The following is a 21,175-nucleotide window of genomic DNA, read 5'->3' on the forward strand; positions in this document are numbered from 1 at the left end:
GCTGCTTTTTCAGCTAAAAGAAACAGGGAAGGAAATTGGGAGCAGATAACAGAATCATACCAAATTAATTGTAAATTCTTAAAATAAATGAAATACTGTGGCTCTGTATACTGGAAATGAATATTAATATAGAGTTGGCTTCCAGCCACAGAAGAAAAATGAATACTGCATTATTACACTTTCTCACAAAATTACATTGCCTTCTGCTTCAGTAATAAGAGATGCCAAGTATAACATGCTTTAGTAGCACTTCATGCCTGGAAGTATGAACATGAACAAAGGTTAAAATAAGAGCATCTAACTTTTGCTAGAAATAAGAAAATCTTTAATTCTCTTGCTTGGAACGTAGTTTTTTTTATAGAAATCTGATGTGTACACGAAGGTTGTTGCAGTTACTGGGAGAGATAAAACCTGGCTGAATTCCCTGCTGTAACATTTTAATGTTTCTGTACAGTTTAATGGAGAGGAAGGGGGGGAAATGATCCTGGGTGTGGACAAGTGATTCATTTATTCATATAATGAAACATTTTCCAATCAAGAAAAGGCTTTATAACTCTCACAGCCTTAACTTTACCTCACCAGGGAATTGGCAAGGAGGCACAGTTATACAAAGGCTGTAATTTTCTTTTAGTTTGCCTATCCAAACAGGAATTATATCCTCAGATAAGAAGGTCTTGGTTTTGCCTTTTTTTTTTTTTTTTTTCCCCTGGCTATGCAGTCCAGATGGGCTTGCTTTTGAAACAGTCCATTCCTCCAGGTAAAATGCACCTGCAACAAACGAGTGCCAACAGCTGGACAGGAAAACCACACTGAGTTATTATACAGTGCTGGTACATCTGATCAACAAGAAGTCAATATTGTTGTGTTTGTTGTTACTGCCATCAACAGCGAGCATTGCAGCCCTAAATGAGGAAGAAACAAGAGGCTGGAAAGAGGAATGAAAAGCTCAAGTTTAATCTCATTTATGAAAGTTATTTTTCTGTCCCTTTTTCCAGCATGTTTTATATAGGCATGTCTTTCAAACTACAGTTCTGTTGCAAAGGCAGACTGAAGGGACTGCCCTGGGGAGCAGCTTGGCTCAGCCTTGGGCAGGTGCCTGTGGGAGTCCTGACCTGGGGGCTGAGGGCAAAGCAGAGCTCCCTCTGCACTGTGCCACCCCATGTCTGTCCCACCCCATGTCTGTCCTACCCCATGTCTGTCCCACACCATCAGGAAGGCATTCCTGCTCAGTCCCAGGCACCTTTACTTACCTGTTTCCTACAAACTCTAGGAAGTTAATTACTTTTGACACCACCTCTTTTTCCCCCCCTTTTTTTCCCCCTTCCTAATTAGGTGAAATCATCTAAGAAGTTAAAAATTATCTGAGAAAATGCAGAAAGCCAGAGAGTGAGATCACACACGTCTTGTTTCCATAGCAAAGCAGAATAGAAAGCATATTATATGTATTATTGGTTTCTCTTCAAGCAAGTTAAGACAGATACACTAATATGCATATGAAAAAAAGATGTCAGAGCTAAACATTCTGGTGAAGATTGGTTTTTGGACAGAGCAGGTTTCAGTATTTTAAGCTTTATCTTGCTTACAAAGTCTACCTTTTTGACTAGCTTTTGATGCTGTTTGTTTTTATTCTTTTCTTCTGCTTGAAAAGCGCAAGTGCCTTCGAAGTGCTGAAATAATTTTCTTTGCTAACATTCTATTTTAACCAAGGTTTAATACAATTTAAATCCATTTTATTATGAATTGTTATCTATGCTTTGTCCAAAGGAAGAAGCATCATGCTTTCATTATCTACTTAATTCTGTTTTCCTAAATGGAATTAATGTTATTTAAAGAAATCCAGCTTGTCTTTGCTTCTGAATGTTTGTTTTAATGAGCACTACACTGAAAAGGATATATTCCTGTAAATTCCAGCTATGCCAGCCAAAGAGCTGAGTGCTGAGTTGGAAGCAGTTCTAAGTGCATATTCAATGTTAGTGCATTTACTAAAGAAAATGCTAAATACAGATAACGTACTTTGGGCCACTACAAAGGTATTTGCTATTTTAGTGTATTACTCCAGCTCTTCAGCTTCCTGTGAAGCCACTCAGATGTGGAGTGTCTAAGGCACATGGCACAGGTACTGAATAAACAGTAGTATTAGTAGGACTTTGCCCAGGATAAAAAATACAAAAAACTTGTACCGTGGCCTTGAGTAGAACTTGGCTCCTGTTAATTAGTGGATTTAGATTCTGCAAGGAGTGAAATCCATTGTGGAATCACATCAGAGCAAAGAGGAGCACTGATGTAATTTCTAGCCATGGAATTTATCACAGTGGGTTTTGTCAGGCCCCCAGTTAGTAGGAACCCCTTGGTTTACAGAGGTGGCAAAGCATCCATAAGCACACCCAGTGTGCTGAGGCCAGACTGGTATTGCCCACTCTTTGGAGGATCACTCTAATAAGCTTAATGCTATCTTTCTTTGTATCATCTATACCTGATATGGTTTAGGATTCTTTAGCAAATGTTGGGGTTTTTTTCTTAATTGGTTAATGCAGATTATGCAGAATTTTTCTGAAGGAAGCAACTGCTGCTCTGGGTCCTGCTTTCTGTCCTGAAAGATCATGCATTTTTCAGTGGGATTTTCTGGTGCATACGTCTCTGGGACATCTCTCTTTTCTTTTCTAATAGAGGGCCAACATATCTTCTACAGAGAAAATTTATCTAAACAGCAAGACCAAACTTCTTAAAGGAGAATGTCTGTAAAACTTCTCAACTGGATTTCCAAAAAATAGAGACTGAAGACTGGCCAGAAAATCTAAAGATACTTTAACATGCTGGCAGTGAATAACTTTTATATATTCCCAGAGTACTGAGGTCTGTGGGATTCTATTACATTTTTGAAACCAAAGCAATGCCATCACTATTTCAAAATGTGGAAGAACCATGTAGAAGAATGGACGAAGAACCATTTTAAATACTGTACTTACATTTAAATGAAAACTTGCTAGGAAGTGTTAGTGTAGGAGTCCTACAAAGAAAAGAGTATAAATGCAGAATTACTATGAGATGAGTAATAATATTACTATTTTGATATGCTGTCTTCTCAGTTACTGAAAAACATTGTCCTTTATGAGGGGAGATTTTGCATTTTCTTGGGCTCTGTGTTCAGAAGAAGAAAAATGCTCTGTAATGTGTAAAGTGATGGAAGTGCAGTGTGTTGTGCTAAGGGCAGATGCTGTATTTTTAGAGCCCTCTAAGCTGCTGCTGGAGTTTACTGTCTTTGGTTGTTGTAACCGTGGTGGCTGTCAGAGGGTGAGGTGAGCTGTGCTGATGACCGGTGCAATGAGAGGGGATTTATTTAACCTTCAGCTGACCTGCACCAACATCATTGCCTAAGGGGCTTTTCTTTTGTTAAATGTAAATCTGGGAATGTTTTAGATTAGTTTATTATGATAAAGGGACCTTTGCAGGAATACAGTAGCAGATTTTGGACATGTCTTTTAGAAAGCAAATAGGCTTTATTAGTAGTCTACTACTAAATACAGGAAAACATATAGTTTATTTTTTATTCAGTTGTATTTTAAAAATCTTTAATTAATTTTCATTTCTGTTTTTTGTTGAGTGGAAGAATGCTGCTTGTCTTAGTAGCAAGGTTTTTTTATATAGTTTTCACATTGTTTTATATTTCAGGTGATAGCATAAAATGTAAGTATAACTGCCTGAAGCATCTGATATCAATGAATGCTTCAGCACTGGCTTTCTTATTACATTTAGTGTCATGATCAGATTATAAAAATTATCATAAAGTATAATGATTTTAGATTTAATATTTGTTGCCAAGCTCTACAAGCACAAAATGGGTTTTATATTTGCAAGATGCTTATGGTCTACCTCTGTGAGTAAAAGGCACAGCAAGTAATAGTCTGTGCTAGTTGTCTATTGCATGGATGGATGTCCTGATAGCAGGAAGCATATGTAGGATGAAGGCACTACAGAAAAAGACACTTAATGTCTCTAAAATATATTTCATATATGTGCCCACTTCCATGTTTGTGCTAGTGTTCCAGCTTGTGTTATGTGGGGAAGAGGAGATAAAACTATCCACAGAGAGAAATTCTTGGCTTGACCATCCATGCTCCCATTGTAAGGGCACTTAATAGTATAGGAGCTCCTAACAATGGCAAAGACACACTTAAAAATTGTCTGACCTCTTGCAGTGCTTAACTGGTGTCATCTTTATTCATCAATGCTGTTTTTGTAGAAGAATATTTACAGTTGCTCCTTTTGATTTTGTTTGTTTGTTTATTATGTTTGGGCTGATACTTTAAATGAAACTCAAGAATACTGGATGTTTTTTTCAATTACATATGTATATTTTTTTTTTCAGAAATACTAAATTTTTTACATTTTTAACACATGTATGTGTGCCTCTGTAGATGAGCCATACCTGAAATCCACAGACATAGCATGGTAAATTGAATATGCAGTTCTTTTTGATAGTAGAAGCTGAAAAAAATCCCTTTGTGCGAGGTGTTCGAAATTTCTGCTGTTCCAGAAAGAGTCTCAAACTACTCTGTTGGCTTGCAAAACCCAAGTGTGCTAAAGCTCTGTGTGTTTCTATAATCTCTGCCTCCTTGCTTTCATTTGAAGTATAAAGAACTGGAGCTGTATGAATGCCAGTTCTGTTTATGGCTCCTTCTTTCAGTCAGGGAGACAATTCATCCACGTCCCAGCGACATTGGGGTAACCTGTGTGAGTGCACAAGAGGGTGTTGCCAGTGTTAGAGGAGATTCCCTGCTTGTTCCTTCTGAGCTTGGACCAGTCCAGGTGGTTGGGAATGTTTAATTCTTTTTGTTTTCTCAATTCATCCCAGTGTAATAATCCCTGATGTTTTCTCGGCGTATCAAAGATGTGTGGGGGAGACTAGTTGGGAAGCAAAATGATTTTTTTTTTTTCATCTGTTGCCTGAGCAACCCATACATGTGAGAAACCCAGGGGGACCACATAACTTTCAGTTGTTGGATACAGCACTCGGCGAGTTTTATGAGGGATCTTGACGATGGAAGGAAGGCTGGCTTTTGTGTTCTCCCCTGTCAGGGGTTTTGATGTCTCTCTCAGGAGTTAGGTAGTTTTGTTCTCTTCCAGCAGAAAGTGCAATTAATGCAAGGTGCTGTTGGAGCGATTTTCTTGTTAAATTTGAATTAGGTAATTCATTTAGGAAACCTGAGAGGAACTTGACACTGAAACCAGATTCGCCTATGTGCTGAACAGTTGGAAAAGCAATGGGAAATGTTTGCCTTTTATAGGCTTCTGTGCTCTTTCATATCGCTTCTGTTTTAACCATCTTTTGAAAGAGCTTCACTCAGATTTTCCCGTTTGCCGCTGGTCCTGTGCCTGTGATTAGATCTGCCTTCCTCTGTATTTCTCCCACTGAGCTACCCTAGTTCATTTTGCTCAGGCTTGTGAATTGCCTCTAATTGCAAACTGTTACTAGAATTAAGTGGCTATTTATTCTGCAACATTGTAACATTTGCCATTGAAAGTCTCTTGGAAAAGTCTGTGTTCTAGCCGAGCGCCGATCGTGCTTTTTAGTAGCTCAAGATAAATATGCTTTTAGTAAACAAAACTGAACAGTTTGTTGCTTATGCTTTTGCATCATTTAATTTGCAACAGATGAAACTGGCATGCGTGAAGAGTGAAGCATGGAAAGTACTAGAGGGCAAACGGGTGGTTTGTGATGTGGATTATTACCCATAAAGATGGATAGGGTCCACAAAACATCACTTCATGTATTAATGCACCAGCTGGGGGGAAAAAAAATCTATCAGCATACTATATCATGCATAAACTGCTTGGTTTAGGCCTTCAATTCAAATCCTGCTCACTAATCTTCTCTATCTTTATGCTAGTCTGAAGGTCTAGATATGTATATAGATCTTCCTAGATATAAAAAGCATCTGTACATTTTTAAAAATTCACAATACAAAAAGGCTGGAAGTCATCCATATGTAAACTGTCTTGAAGGATTTGTGATACAGTGTTTTGTTCTGCAGTGTAAACTGAGTGCTGACAGAAAAACAGTCAGAAATACATCTAACCAGCAGTCTTTCCTTTATCAGTTATCAAGCAATCTAATAATGCAGCAATTATTTTATGCTTTTTATGTAACAATATAACAATTATTTTGCTGTACAAATTATTTCAAATTTCATGCTGATTAATCAGCAGAGTCCTGACTCAGTCCTGAGAACAATTCCTATTCTGATATTTAGTCTCATCTCTCTGACACATTATTTTCTGGCTCTTAGATTTGTTGTGGATCCATTTTAACTGTATTTCTATGTTGCCTCCTTTTTGCAAAAGGTTTTTTGAAGTATGAAGAGAGACTTTCTGAATATTTACTGTTAAAAATTCGTCATCATGTTAATGTTATTTGTAACAGACTCGGCGATTCTGACTTTATTTACCTCAGAGCCTCATCTGTTTTGATTCTTTTAATTCCCTTTTTTATATGGCTGATTAAAAATAAAATAGAAAAATCTAGTGACAATAACTGGGAAAAGCTAGTAAAGAAATTCTTTGGTCAAGGTATGAATGATTATGAAATAATCAAAATTCATTCTCTTGATCCTCTTTCCATCTGGAGTAAAGGATAAGGTTGTAACAGAGGAAAAAAAAAAAGTGCATTTAGAAGCATTCAAGGATGTTAAGCAACAATAAAACTCTGTAACCATTTAAATGACAGCAGCTGACTATTTGAATTAACTTTGTGTTTGGCTTAATTTTGGGGCCTAATTATTCCTAACTTACGTGAGTAGATTTCAATTATACAATACTGCAGGGATTTGTAGCTAAGGCAACTAAAGGAATCATTTTACATAAAGTACTTTTGTTCAACTGATTAGGCAGGTAAAAATGGAATGATAGAAAATGGGAACTCTTGTCTGATAAGGGCCAGTGAATTGTTACCAATGACACCATCAAGAAATAACATAAGGAAATATCATTATTAAAGATCTTGAAAATTTTTTGGCACCATGTTTATATCTTGATAGGGTGGTGTTAGTTAACTGTTCACAAGCAATTCAGTGGAGTATTAACAATATCAGTAAAAAGACAATATTTTGTGATGCCTTGGTTTGGCCTGCATGAGGTGGTTATTTCTAGAAGCTTGTTAACTAAAAATTTTGTTCTTAGAAGGGCTTTTTGATATATATTTATTTATGCCAGTTAGGCATTTAAATGAGCAAAAGATGCTATCTTGATTGTGAGATATTTAATGTTTTAGATATAAAATCATTTTTAGACATACAATATATCGCCAACATCCCACTTATTTAGAATTACTGTTCCATGAAAATAGTTCTCAGTTATGCTACATTCTTAAGATAACCTGGGGGAATTAAAAGAGAAGGAGGTATTGGAATAAAAGCCTCTGGAATCAATTCCTGTTTTAATGCCCACACACATATATAACCTTCATTGGAAATTAATTTTTCAACAAATTACCTGCATAGCTAGAGCTTAAACCTGGATAGTTTTATGCATATGTAGAAATAGAGACAGATACAGAGAGATATATTTTGACAGTGTGAACATATATGCTCAGTTAAAATTTCCTTTTTATTCTTGGAGGATTTATAAAATCATGCCTCCTAAATTAGATCTGCAGCACAAGTAGGTGTTTCCTTTTGATGATAGTAGACTAACTTCCCTACATTTAGATTGCTTAATTTTGCTTTCCCTCCATTTTTCAAGCTCAACTTTTTTAGTTTCCTCAACCAAAGTACTGAAGGTTACAAGAGTGCTTATTCTGCTGACAACACAATAGCATGTCTGCAGCCTGAACTATTAAGTCTGTTTTTAGAGCTGTCAGCTTTGCCCGTGTCACCTGAATATACACCTAGCCCTTACAGGCAGATACCTTAGGAGAAGCACTGCAGTTGTTTCTGTTTGTTGTGTTTAGGAGGTCAGAACTTGGAGTACCTCTGATGAGGGTAATGGAAGGCTTTGATGCTGTTTTAAGGGAGGAAAAAAACCCACTCATAAAGCATGTGTTAAAATGTATAAGGCAATTTCTAAATTGGATCCCAAATAAATGCTCAAAACAATAAAATCAGACAACAATAAGTGCATCTCTTTCCTCCCTCTTGACAAATGCCAGGTTTTGGTGGAAAATTCATATTTTTGATCGTATGTCTGCTGTTAACATTAATGTTACACGCTTTCAATTAGCACTGCTGACAAGTTATTTAGGAAAGTCTCTGGAGCATGGGGAGATGTGTACAGCTTCTCTGTGTCTGGTGTTTGCTTTCCAAAGTGAAAGCATTAAGATTTAATTATCAGAAGATGTTTGCAGTAGGCAGTGTGCCTTGGAAAGCCCGTCAAGGGCGAGGCTGCAGCTGGGCAGGGGGACAAAGGGGGACATTCCTGCCTCAGGAGCTGACATCACAGAGGGTCCCTGCACACCCCTGGGGTCAGCCTCAGGACACTGAGCTGCAGCATTTCCATCTGGTGCTGGGAGGAAGTGCTGACTCCTGCTCTGTCACCCCATCAGCTCCCTTGTGGTCTCTCTGGCACCCCTGTGGTGCAGGAGGCAGGACCAGCAGGAGACAGCCTTTCTTTCTTTTTTAGGAAGAACCTGCCCCCAGCCTCTTCCCTGACCCATGTCACCCAGACATTTGACAAGTGGGAGAGGTGCAGGTCATGGTGGAGCTGTCAGTGCTTCACCCTTAAACAGATGGAAAACCAGTGAGATCTGTGCATCCACTGAAGCCTGGGAAACCATTGTGCCAGTTGAATGGGCATTTTCTTTTCCATGTGGAAAACTGGTCTAGAATATACCATTCTTTGTTGGAATACAGTGCCAGCTTGACACCTAACATGATTAGTGTTCCTTTGTAGGACCCTGTCATTTAAAGGCAGAGTATCTAGAACCTCATTCTCCTTGATTTTGTCATGAAGATGGTGAAGGGTATCCCAAATTGTCCACAAGGGTTTACAAGTGCAAGCATGAAGACAGCCTATGTGTCTTTATATGGGTGTGGTGGGTAGATCCAGAGTCTCATCTGATTTCTGTCCTGAGGAGGGAAACAAGATTTTTCCAGAGGGTTATTTCCCAGATAAACTAGCCCTTTCAAGGCTACTTTAGGGATTTTAAGAGTGTATGTACTTTTACTGGAACAGAAATTGCCTCATTATATCTCAGTCCTTCAGATTTTTTTCTTTCACTGGTAGTCAGTACTGAAAGCCTCAGAGGAAGATGCCAAAATACTTAAAGGCACAAAGTAGCCTGCTTAGAGTGTACATTTCTTCATTATCCACTGTCTTTGAGTACCAATAGATATTTCTGCATTACTGTGGCCATGAATCTCCTTGTCTTTTGTCAACTTTACTTTTCAAAGACATCATCACAGAGCATATTTCTCCATCTCTCACTTCTCAATGCATTTTCAGATCATTTAAGGAGCATAGTAAATAATACTGCTGCCTTGTAAATTTTGCCATCCTGTTCCCTCCCTCCACCCTCTCCATCATCCTTTTCTGATGATGGACACCATTTCATAAACCTCAGCTGTGCAGAGGAAATCATTCTGCTTCTCTGCATTGTCTTCCTTAGCCTCGGTTAGTCACCTAATTCAGCAAACTCATCACTTCTCACACAAAAGAAGCTTCCTACTTTTGTTGTACTTAAGAAATTTCTGGTTGTGAGGTCATTGGAAAGCATTTTGGAAAAAAAACACCTGGGAGTTTAAGATGTGTACGGAAAACAGGCATGAAAAAACATACTAAAGAGTCAAGAGACAAAGCCAGTCATAATTTGCCAGTTTGTTTACTTTATATATTGGTACAAGTCATAGTGCCAGACACTTTCCTCTAATTTTGCAGCACAGCTATAAATTTTGCTATATCTAAATGCAGCAAACTTTTTCTGCTCAGCATTTTTATTTTATTCTTGCTGAGCAAGTAGTGTGTTTATATGAAAAATACTTTTATATATAAATTTGGTTTACAGATGTTTAAGGGCTCGTAATTTTCCCTTTAAAGTCAAGCTTAATTTTTTATATGTTTTTTTAATGGAAAGATTTTATGGCCAACACATGCCCCATGAGAAAAGGAAGAAGTTACAGATGGTCCAGAGTAGAGGGTCTGTTTCATACATAAAAACTTCATGTCAGCATTTCAACAGAGCAGTTTCTTAGGGTATCTCTGTTATCACTGACACTTTCACATTGACAAGCATATGGGATGTAGTGCTGAATGTGTAAATTGAAATGATCACATCTAGCATTTCCCTGTACCAGGTGCCAGCTTGCTGCTGCAGCTCTGCACTTAATGTTGAAGGAGGAGTGCTAGGAATAGTTTCATTTGCTAATTATCTCTTATCTCCAGCACATAGTCCTTGGGCAAACAGCTTACCCAGGTGTTTTTGAGAACAACTATCTGGACAGTGCAGGACTGCAGGTGGTCCTGTGGTGACAGTACAGAGTGCAGAACATGTAAGAAATCTCCATCCATCTGTGCATGAGGGTTTTTTTTTTCTCTCTTTTTTTTTAAGTCTTCAGTGAAGAACAGAAGATAAATTTGCGAGAATTTTTCTATCCTTATAAAGTTTGTGTGAAAAGCACAAGACTGCCATTCCACAGCCCAAGAAAAATGTGTGCATGTGTGTGTTACGTTTGAGGGGTTTGTGATAACAAACCTGATTGTCCTGTCTTGTGATTTCAGTGGAAAGAAAAGAGCGTACATGCCGGTGAGAGTTTTGCAAAGACCTGCAAGTTAAAATAAATAAAACCTGGTGGTTTAAGGAAGAGGTAGAATCTAAATTGCCTTTCAGTACTCCTTTTCCAGGATCCAGTTTAACAGGATTATATAATTTTACTAATAACACTTTGATCTGTCATTTATACAAAAAGGCAGGCTTTCCAAAGCATTTGCCTTACATGTTCTTTTTGGGCTAGACTTAATCACTTGCAGAACTGATAATATTTTCTCATTCTTTAAAAATTCACATTAGAGTCTTAAGCTTAATAGGACTGTGGTTTGAGTACAGAATGTTAAAAGGAACCATTTAATTCATAATCCAGTAATTCAGACAGCTAAATTATCCCTCCCTTTCCCTGATATTTACTAAAATGAATCCAAAGAAACTTCAGAAACGTTGCTGTCATCCAATTGCCCTTTTAGGTTTCTTTAATGCTGTACAGAACATTCTTTACTATGATTAAGTGCAACATCTGTTTGTTTATGATTTCTCCTTGCATTTTTCCACCCTTCCTATAGGAGTTACAATTTTCATTCTTAGGCATCCTCTACAGGCTAAAATTCATGGTGTTTGCCCATGAATCTGAGTGAACTGAGCATCTCAGTTATACATATTTGCCCAAGACAATTTTATTAGTAGTTGCACCTTTACACTTGTTTTATTTCTTGCCTCTAGTTTTTAATATTTACTAGCACTCAGAGGGTGTTATGCAGCAACTTGTTAATTAAAGAAAAGCACCCCACACCTAGCAAACAAAACCGAGGGAAAAAAGCCCCCCCAAAAGCAGCCCAAAGGGAAGAGAACCCCCAGCCTGCAGTCCCGCATCAAAGGAGGCTGGGGAAATACCTGAGCGTGCAGTTACTGCATGCAAATCGGGCTGCCCTAAGCTCGGGCTCTGGGCTTTGTGTCATGGAGCAGATCTCCTCTCTTGGCATGCCTGAACTGCTGCCAGTGCAGCCTCTCCTGGGCAGAGGTCAGTTTGCTTCGTGGGCTTGGGGTTGCAGTGTCCCAGTTTCTCACGGGGTTCGGTGCCAGGAGTTCTCTGCCCTGCTCTGGAATTGGGGTTTTCCTCCTGCAGCCCAGCCTGGACTGCTGGATCCCCCAGCCCTGTGCTGACAGCAGCTGGGGCTTGGCCCCGCTCCAGCACCAGCCTGGCTTGTTCCCAAGCCCTAGGAGTGGCTAGGCATTGATGGGGAGTGCAGTGCAGCTTTAGGATGGATCAAATTAACTCTGGAACTATTTCCTCAATCTCCCGTCACTGTTCTAGTTTTAACAAAGCTTCAGTTTTCTGTCCTAAGATCAGGGGTTTTAAAAAGTGTTGATAATGCTTAGAGATGGAGGCAGCTGCTGTAGGTGCACGCTGTGGGTTCCTAGGTGTTACTGAAAGTGTGTTAATGGATACCATTAAGCATTAGTACCTGTATTTTAGGTGCCTAAAACATAGTTTAGTGTGAGAGTGGTGTTTTCCAGCTCTTGTTTCTGCTGAAGTTCATTAAGCTGAAGGAAATGGGTAGATAACAAAGACCAAAAAGCATCTTGAGCCTAGGAATTTATTCCAGGCCTCTGAAGAACTCATTTACCTTGTTCAAGGGGTCAGTTCTTTCTATGACTCCTAGACCAGGAAAAACAGGTTTTTTCAGAGAATACCTCCAGGCCAGGTAGGGCCCCAGACCTTTTAACTCTGATTTTCATTATAATGGCTTTCCCAGTCCAGGCATGAATAGACATCTGGGAGGCTGATCTGTTCATCCTGGAATAGCCTGAGCAGAAAGTCAGATCAGCCATTTCTCATTTCTTGTCTTTCTGATATTTGTTGTAGCAGTTTCGTAAGTTTTACTGTGAGATTTTTGAGCTCAGCAGGGATTGATCATGTAGAAACAAACTGAATTCAGGGAAAACTGGACACTTTCACAAGACCACAGTTTTTTCACTCCTTTCCAAAACTCGCAATACAAAAACAGGCCTCTAAATTAAATAAATAGAAAATATTCAGAGTGAAATATTTTACATTGGAAAAATATTAAGTGATTTTAGGAGTAACATGACAGCATATTTTAAGAACAGTAGTTGTTAAAATTAAGAAAACATTCTAATCATATGAAGCAAATTCAGTTTCTGTATCCTTTAATTTAAATTTACAGGTTGCCTTTAGTACTGTGCTGTGTTATAACTCCAACATAATGATTATTTGAAGGCTAGTTTGGTTTTTTTCAATTTTTGCGCTGCAACGTGTGTTTCTTTTGGCTTTATACTTTCTTTTTGCTCTTCAGCTTTATTTCATGAAGACTATTTTGAAGAATATGTAGGAGGAGGTAGAGGTTGAGCTGCAGGAGTAAACTCTTCCATTGTTTTCATCATACTGGTATTTCCTATGGTCAACATGTAATCTCCTTTGTTCTGTCAACAGTCAAAAAGTATTTAAGCACATTGTTGTGCAAGTCAGTTTTATTTCAAGATGTAGCCATGACTATTCTCACCTATTTTCTTATGGTTTCATTATTCCCATGGTGAGCAGTTGGTATCGAAGGGATGGCGCTTTCTGTGCTCAGGTTGTGCTGCTCCCTGCAGAAGAGGCTGGATTCATGCAGAAGGCAAGAAATCAGCTATTTTAAGAAACACAGACTGTATTCTTTCACCTTTTAACAGGGCATATTTTCTTTTACTGAATCTTAGTGGATCTGAATCTGAACAAAGGAATTGGTTATTACAACTGTAGCAGAATCACAGATTTGTTTTGTTTACTGCTTTCACTTAAGTTTCAGCTGGAGGAAACTGCATTTTGTAGTGACAAGGCTTCCCAACTGGTATGAAACAGTAATGGACAGGCAGTGTGGATGCTAGCCAAAGCACTAAAAAAGAGGCATTAGGCAATATGTGAGCTATGTATATGCTGAATATTTCTAAATAGATGAGATTTATAATCTGAAGTTCTACATTATAGTAAATCTTAAATTCATTTGAATGAAACATGATGCCCTGTTTCAAGAAGTGTGGTTTCCTACCTAATTCATTTTTTTAAAAAATAAATTTTTACCTCAGAAAGCAGAAGGGGGAAATATAAATTTCCATAGCTGTATTTGATATGACTAGTTTTGGAAATTGTGAGAGGTAGAGATGCCTAATAGGAAAGTTTTGATGGAAGGGAGAGGAAGGTAGCCCTAAGCAAGTGCTGTGAGCAGCCCTGGAGGGACTCCATCTTTAACAAAGGAACAGAGAAATGTAGCTGCAAATAACTCTCTGAAGCAAGTCAGCTATGGGTAAAGGAGGAGCTCAAAAACCTGAGTGAACCAGGACAAGTGCAAGAACTAGGAAGGATTTGCTTGGGAAGGAAGCTCTGCTTTTCTGCTTTTGTATTTTACTGAATTCTTTTCAGTTTTCTAATCAAGGAAGTGGCTCTTTCACGCCTCTCAATTTTTGAAAATGTTTCCCTCCCTAACCTGTACAGGGCCTGTTCAGGACAGGGAACACAGCCCTGGGATGCATTTCCTGCTCAGCTGCCAGCCTGGCAAGTGGGATTACCAGTGTCAGACCAGAAAAAAATGTTCCCCTGGCTGATGCCTCACAGGCAGCAAGGTGTCCCGTTTGGCAAGAGGCAGATTGCAGGGAGGCACGATGTTCCTGCAGGGTGGGAGGTGGGAAATGCTCCTTGTGCAGGAAAAGCTGCAGCCTCTCAGGCAGAATAATTGCGTGCGAGAGGCTTTTGTAAGGAGTGACATGCAGTTTCTCACAGGGAACCTCAAAATAATGAAAAACAAATATTGCAGCTTTTCTAGTCCATTTTGGACTAGAATGTTTGGAAGGTGTCTGAGGGAGAAAAGCCTTTGTTCACCTACTCCAGCTTTCTCCTCAGCTTGAGTGGGGTTGATGCAAAACAAGCAAAAACACTTAGCCATATGAACACAATATACCTTTTAACAAAGAGTAAAAACTGAATTAGCTGTACAATTAAAATATGTCCGTAGTGTTTTTTACGTTGTCAATGCTCTAAAGGGGTTAGAAATGGTAACATGTATCTTGCATCTCTCTGAACTGGGGTGTTAGCCATAATAATCTCCTGAAAGATCAGAACCCTCTCAATTCCTCGTTGTCTTCAGGACTTTCATTTTCTCTCTAATTTTCCCTTCAGCTGTTTTTTTCTATATTTTTGGCTTGTCTATAATTTATTTTTTTTTTTTATTTAAAAGTCATGTCTACTTTCTTTTGCGGAGTTTCCCTTTAGGGCAATTCTTAATCTCCCAGAAGGATCAAAACGTTCAAGTTAATGTTGGTTTAGCGGCCAGTCCAGATAAGAGAGCATTCTTTAGTGCATATTCTTGTATCTTTTTTTGCCCTTTCACCCAGTAGGATTGTGCATTTCTAGCAAGGTTTGGAGTTTAGGTTGCAGATGTGTTCAACTGCTAGTCTCTGCCTCCCACTAGCCTACCCTATTTCCTTGCCAATTCAAACAGCACTTTCCAGATTTTCTTAATGAAATTCATTTCACCTTACTCAGCCTAAAGTGAGTACTAGAGGGATGTATTAATTTAGCCTAGAAACTTGATTTGTGAGTTATCTCAGTTCTATCAGCCTAGGTACTTGTTCAGACTTGGATCCAAGTTGCAGGAGAGAAAATTTCTTGCTGGAAATTTTAACTGCAATTTCTAGGCATAGCTAGCATTGTCAAAATATGAAAAATTAAGTCTTCTCATTACTCTTCACGTTACAGAGGTGAGAAGTGTGTCAGCGCCTGCCCAAAATGAGAAGTCTTTAAGATTAGGTTTATTTTTTTTATTGGTTAAATTTAATCTCTTCCCCAGGTGCTTATTAGTTTCTGCCTTCTTTACCTGTCTAAGACTCCTACTTAAATAAATAGGAAGCCATGCTGTGCATCTGGGGACAGTACATGGCCCTTTGGAACTGTTTTGCTGTAGGGTCTCTGCTGCTGTGGTACAAGTCCTATAATTTGAAATACATATTCTGCATTTTAAACCATAAGAGAAGTGAAAAGAAAAAAAGACATGGCTACAAAGTTGGGTTTTTTTTCATCTGCATGTAAAATGCGGTTCTCCTGTTAACACTGTTAGTGGAAAAAAGGAAAGGAAAAAACCTGGCTGTAACAGAGATATGTATCAGTAAAATTCAAAATAATTGGCATCAAGGTAGTAAAAAAAATAGTCAATGAGATGTAGCTTATTTTTAAAATTAAGGCTTTGAAGTTTTTTAAAAAGTGTGGTTTTTATTTTGACATAATTATATACATGTTGCCAGCATTTCAGTGAAGACGACATTTCCTGAAACAAAACACATCATTTATAAAGGCTGTTGAAAACTCAGCTCTCAAATTATTCTGACTTCAGTGGTATGAATTACACATATAAGCAGAGCCTTTAACATAAAATGACTGCGGCACCGGCATCATCTTTCATCTGCGTTGCCTGCCCTGTCTCACACTCACTCCATCGCTCTGAAAGGTCAGATCTGTTAGTGTAAATGGTCCTGTGCCCTGCACAAGCAAGGGAAAGGAAAGGCAAAGGAATCTCTGTTGTGGAGGATTACCAGCGTGTTGCTTTGTCTATGTTTCAGTAATTATTAATTAAATTACTCAATCAACTACTGAGTGTAAAAAACATCTGAGATTATACTCATTTGCGATTGAAATAAGCCAATGCGACCACTTAAAAAGCACGTTTCTCTTCTCTCCATCCCTGGGACCTGTTTTCTGCTTTAGGTTGCCCCTCCCTACAGAAATGTGGTCTGAACTGTAATCAGTTATGCAGCATGGGTGATCCACTAGCACTAAAAAAAACAAAAAAGTAAGCACACACCACAAAACACCTAGCCTAAACAAGGGAGGAGCAGCAAAGATGAAAGGCAAAGTCTTTTTTTTTCACCCTTTCTTTATTTATTTGTGGTGATTCTTGTTTATGCCATTTGAAAAATATGGCCTTAGTCTTTTTAAACTCCATTTGTAGTTGGAGAATCATATTTTTACAAAGCAACAGGATGTGAGAAGAAAAACTGAAGGATAGAACCCATGGTATTTTTACTTCCACTTTTGGGAGGAAATGAGAGATTTTTATGACTCTTTTATTTAAGGAGCAAAATAGAGCCCAGGTTGGATTTGATGTTTTAAGTATTCCCTTGCTTACAGTTTTGAGGTATTATCAGTTTTATAGGTGGATTTAATTTCCATGGAGTAAAATTGTGCTAATTTCAACATGTGGCAGGCTACTGTGATGTTATTTCTTTTGCTGTTTTACAATTTCTTTTTCTGTTCTACTGCTTGCTTACTTTTATTGTAAACCCACAAAACAGCTGGCATAATGCAGAGATTAAAATTACACTTTTACAAGAATGATGAAGTGTTAAACTACTTGTAGTCTGACATTTTGGGCGGCTAGATTTTAATTATTTGAGTAAAGTTGTTAATTCAGCTCAATAAAAGCCATATCCACATGATAGATGTAGATGTCAAAATGCCACAAAGGGTTCCCTGCCTTTGATTAGAGGTGTTACTATGAAGTTAAACCCAGATTACAAGAGCATTTTAAATTCCATTGATTCTGTCATCCTTTTTTCTAATGTGCTGTTCAAAATCAATGCTAAAAAAAAAAAAGAAAAAGGCAAAGAATGGCACTATATTCCCCCCTAGACCTGCTGGTTTCTCTGTGAGTTACCAGGAGACAGTCTCTACGTCTTTCAGTCAAGAAAGAACTCAATGAAACAGGGATTTACTCTGACTCGGCTGTCTTGCTTTAAGTTTCATTTTGTTATACATGCTTCACCCATCTTGGGACGTTGTATTGGAGTGTGTGCTTGGGGGATGCAGCTGTCAAGCATTATTTCAGATAAACAGAGCCCCAGCTACATCCTATCAGAGAAACTGTCCAGAAAATCAGATACTGCTTCTTTTGAGGTTGGCTTGACTTTTGCTTACACGAAGCACAAAAGAGCTTACAGAGAGGAAACACAGTCCTTGGCACATTTTGACTAGTTGCAAATTCATGAATACTCTGTATTCTGTCTTTGTTTAAGGCTTAGTCCTTATGACCCCGAGGTTCAGTTACTCCCTTCCCTTTCCATTACCTGGCAGCTGCTTTTCTCAGGGAGATAACAATGGTAATTCTCCTATGCAAATTCTGCAATTCTTAAAGGCAGTATTCTTTTAAAAAGAATACTGGTGGTATTTTAGGAATAAGAAGAGGTAAAGAAAGAAAAAAGCTCTCGATGTAATGGGAGTAATCCTGCAGAGGACAGGTCACACTATGTGGTTGCATCTTTTCCTTTTAAGTGTGTCTTCCAGTGTGTTTTGTTAGAACCTTAAGGGCATCACCTTCATAGTAGTAATAGTAAAGTTCACAGCTTATAGGATAAATATACCTATCGACCTTCAGCATTTGAACATGGAAGTGCAGCTAGGAAATGTCTACTGTATTGAGCAGAACATTTTACTTCTAGCATTGTGATTTTAATCTTAAAATTCTTTATCTTGCACAGCAGAATAAAAATTGAAACCAAACTTAAGCCAGTTGACCCTGTCCTGCTTACAAGTAAAACTTCCACCATGAGGTTTTTTTCCTAAAAGTAAATACTAAAACCATAATGATTTACTTATTTAAAAATTTCTTTTAGATAGGAATTCTTCAGAAATATAATGTAAATGTTATGTTCTGTGACTTGACATTTACTGCATTTCAAATTTTATGCCTCAGATGAATGGCTTAAATAGGAATTAAGACAAAATGATTTTTTTCCCCCATTTAAGTAGTTGCTGGGAAAGAGGGAATAGTCTGAAAATACCATCTTGTAATCTTGAATTAGAATGAGTTATGCCAAGTAGCTGTGGAGGCCACTTAGTATTTCAGAAACACAGCAGGGGAGCTTTTTTAAAAGACATAATTAAAAACAACGGATGATATAGGCTGTTATGGATCTTAGGTCCCAGCCTTCCAGAATAATTGTAAGTTCCTCTGAAATGCCTCTTGCTGTGGTTGCCTCTTTGTGTGATATTTCACTTTAGTCAGTATATTTGAATGTGGGGGTTTCAGTAAGTTGCGGTTGTGTTGGTCACTTCCACATTATTTTTGTTAAAAATTGTTTGTTTGGGTTTAGATAATAGACCTTTTGAGAGAATACTTCAATAACATGCATGGCTTTTGCTGTTTGGATAATCTTACCTTAACTAAGAGACTGAACCTTACCAGGGTATGTGAAGTTCCATCTATTGTTATAAATAACAAAGTTGTTCAAGTGAATAAAGGTCAGTATTTTTTTTTCACTAGTTGTCAAATTGTACGTGAGTTGTTTGCAATCAGCTCTGCTGCTTTAGGCACAGAGAACTGTGCTTTAAAACAATTCTGCATAGCTACACAGGGACATAACTGAAATTTCATTGTAGTACCAGCAGTTCTAGTAGTGACTGTAGTATTGGAGGAAAATTTCTTTGCCACTAGCAGTGAAGATTAATGGGTATCTTTAAAAGATAGAGAACATAAATGCATGCATAACATTTTCAATGGTATAATAATATTCCTGAAACGTGTTAAATGGAATTTTGAATTGGAGCCTTGTTTTCCTTATTGCAATGTTGATCTGCAATCAGTAATATACTGTCCTCTGAATTCCAGAGGCACATTCACCACTGCAGACGTGGGTTAGGAATGCTGCCACACTGACCACTGGCACCTTTAAACAGGATATTATCTAATACAGTTTATAGCTTCATTCCCTGTGCCATTAAATAAATAAAGCATTCAGTGTGTGCATCAGTGCCATCAAGCATGAATACCCCGGTGGACTGGGAATTAAATGCCAAGTGAGGGTCAGAAGCAACAAAGGCTGAATAACACTCAGCAAATGTATACATATTAGGTAAGGAACAGTGCCCCTGATGCAGAAGAAATTGAATAAGCACCTTGCAACGTCTAGATGGAGCATAAAGGCTTCTTTTGTTTGCCTGAGCTGCTATCATTGACCCAAGTAGAATATTGCATTTTTGAATGAACTGGACAATAGTTTATTACAGGTAAAAAGAAATCTTGGGAGCCCAAATTCGGCTGTGCTATTATACAATCAGGCCTGATCATTGTTCAACCTGCAGCCCCTCAGGCCAAGTGGACTAGTGAAATATATCTTGCAGTATGCTCTCTTAGCAGGCAAAACTAATTATCTCTTTTGTCAGATTTTGTTTTGAAATACAGTTATAATTGCATATTTTTACAAGGAATGTCCCTGTGCTAGTGGTGCTAAGTTTCCTTTTTTTCTAGTAGTTCAGTTTTGGTTCCGTGAAATACTCTGCTCTCTCCAAATATGAAATACATACATTAAGAGACAGGATTGCATTCTGGTGGACCAGCTTGAAGTTACTGCTGAAGCAGCTTTTCCTCATCTAATTTAAACTTTTTTTTCTGAAAATATCAATTATGTTTTATGTTATGATATAAATGTAAAACAATGTGTCTAGCTAAATTTCCTAGAGGCTGAATATAGTTGTTTCTTGATTGGGTTATATTTGAACAGTTCCAGAAAAAAAGATTCTTTTGTATATACTTAAATTGGTTGTTCTTCATTATTATAGTTTGGCTTGCTTCATATTTCCCTCTAGTGTACAAATATCCTAGAAATATTATTTTTGTTTTTAAGAATTAGCAGGACTGAGTACTTAGAAGAGTTACCCTCCTTGCTTTGCTTGCTTAAAGTATGAATAATGAGCTTTTTGGCTGATCTAACGTAGATAATTTTATTTTAGCATTCTAGAAGCCTCTCTATGCAAGTGAAGTGAAAAAGCAAAATTTGTATTATGAAACCTTTGTTAAAACAGAGGGGTGACTGTGTGGTAAGCTGAATCAAGGGATAATTATTGCTTTGGGTGAGTAGTAACCTGGAATGCTTGAGTACTGATAACTGTCTGTGTTCCCTTTTTTTTTTTTTCTTCCAGTCTTCATATATAAAATTAAGTTGGTTGTAATTCTGACAGTGGGCTAGGAGAATAATTGCCCATAGTTAGCAGGAAAAAGCATTGTTATGACAGAATTTTCTCCTCAGTTACTTTAATGTGCTCTGCACAAAGACATTCAACGGCCAAAAAAGTCTGTGAATTGCCTGAATTGATAGGAATTAAATAATGAAAATTAAATGAAATTTGTTTTGGAAATAAAAATGGAAAAAAAAATCAATAATGCATCAAACTGTCATAAGAGGCTATTCAGCTCCTTGCATAGTTTTAGTAACTTATCTCCTGAAGTAAATTGGTGGATGTGCTGATATATGATAATACACACTTACCAAATTCTGTAATTTAATCCACACTGTAATTCAATAGCCTTTTGCCTAAGATGTTGTAATCTCCTTAGGATGTACTTATCCATGAAAGTAGAGCCTACCAGCCTATTTGAGACTATATGTGAGTGCGGAATTTCATGCCCTATAAGTAGTCCGGTGCCCTTTTTGTTA

General features: G+C 37.9%; 1 protein-coding gene across 16 annotated transcripts in view; it reads left to right on the top strand.

Moving 5' to 3' along the window:
• Window positions 1–21,175, top strand: part of ADGRL2 (adhesion G protein-coupled receptor L2) — a 384,884-nt gene that overhangs the window by 262,825 nt on the left and 100,884 nt on the right. The gene's annotated exons all lie outside the window — the stretch shown is intronic.

Source organism: Fringilla coelebs, assembly GCF_963513975.1.
Source record: "Fringilla coelebs genome assembly, chromosome: 9".
Classification (NCBI taxonomy): domain Eukaryota; kingdom Metazoa; phylum Chordata; class Aves; order Passeriformes; family Fringillidae; genus Fringilla; species Fringilla coelebs.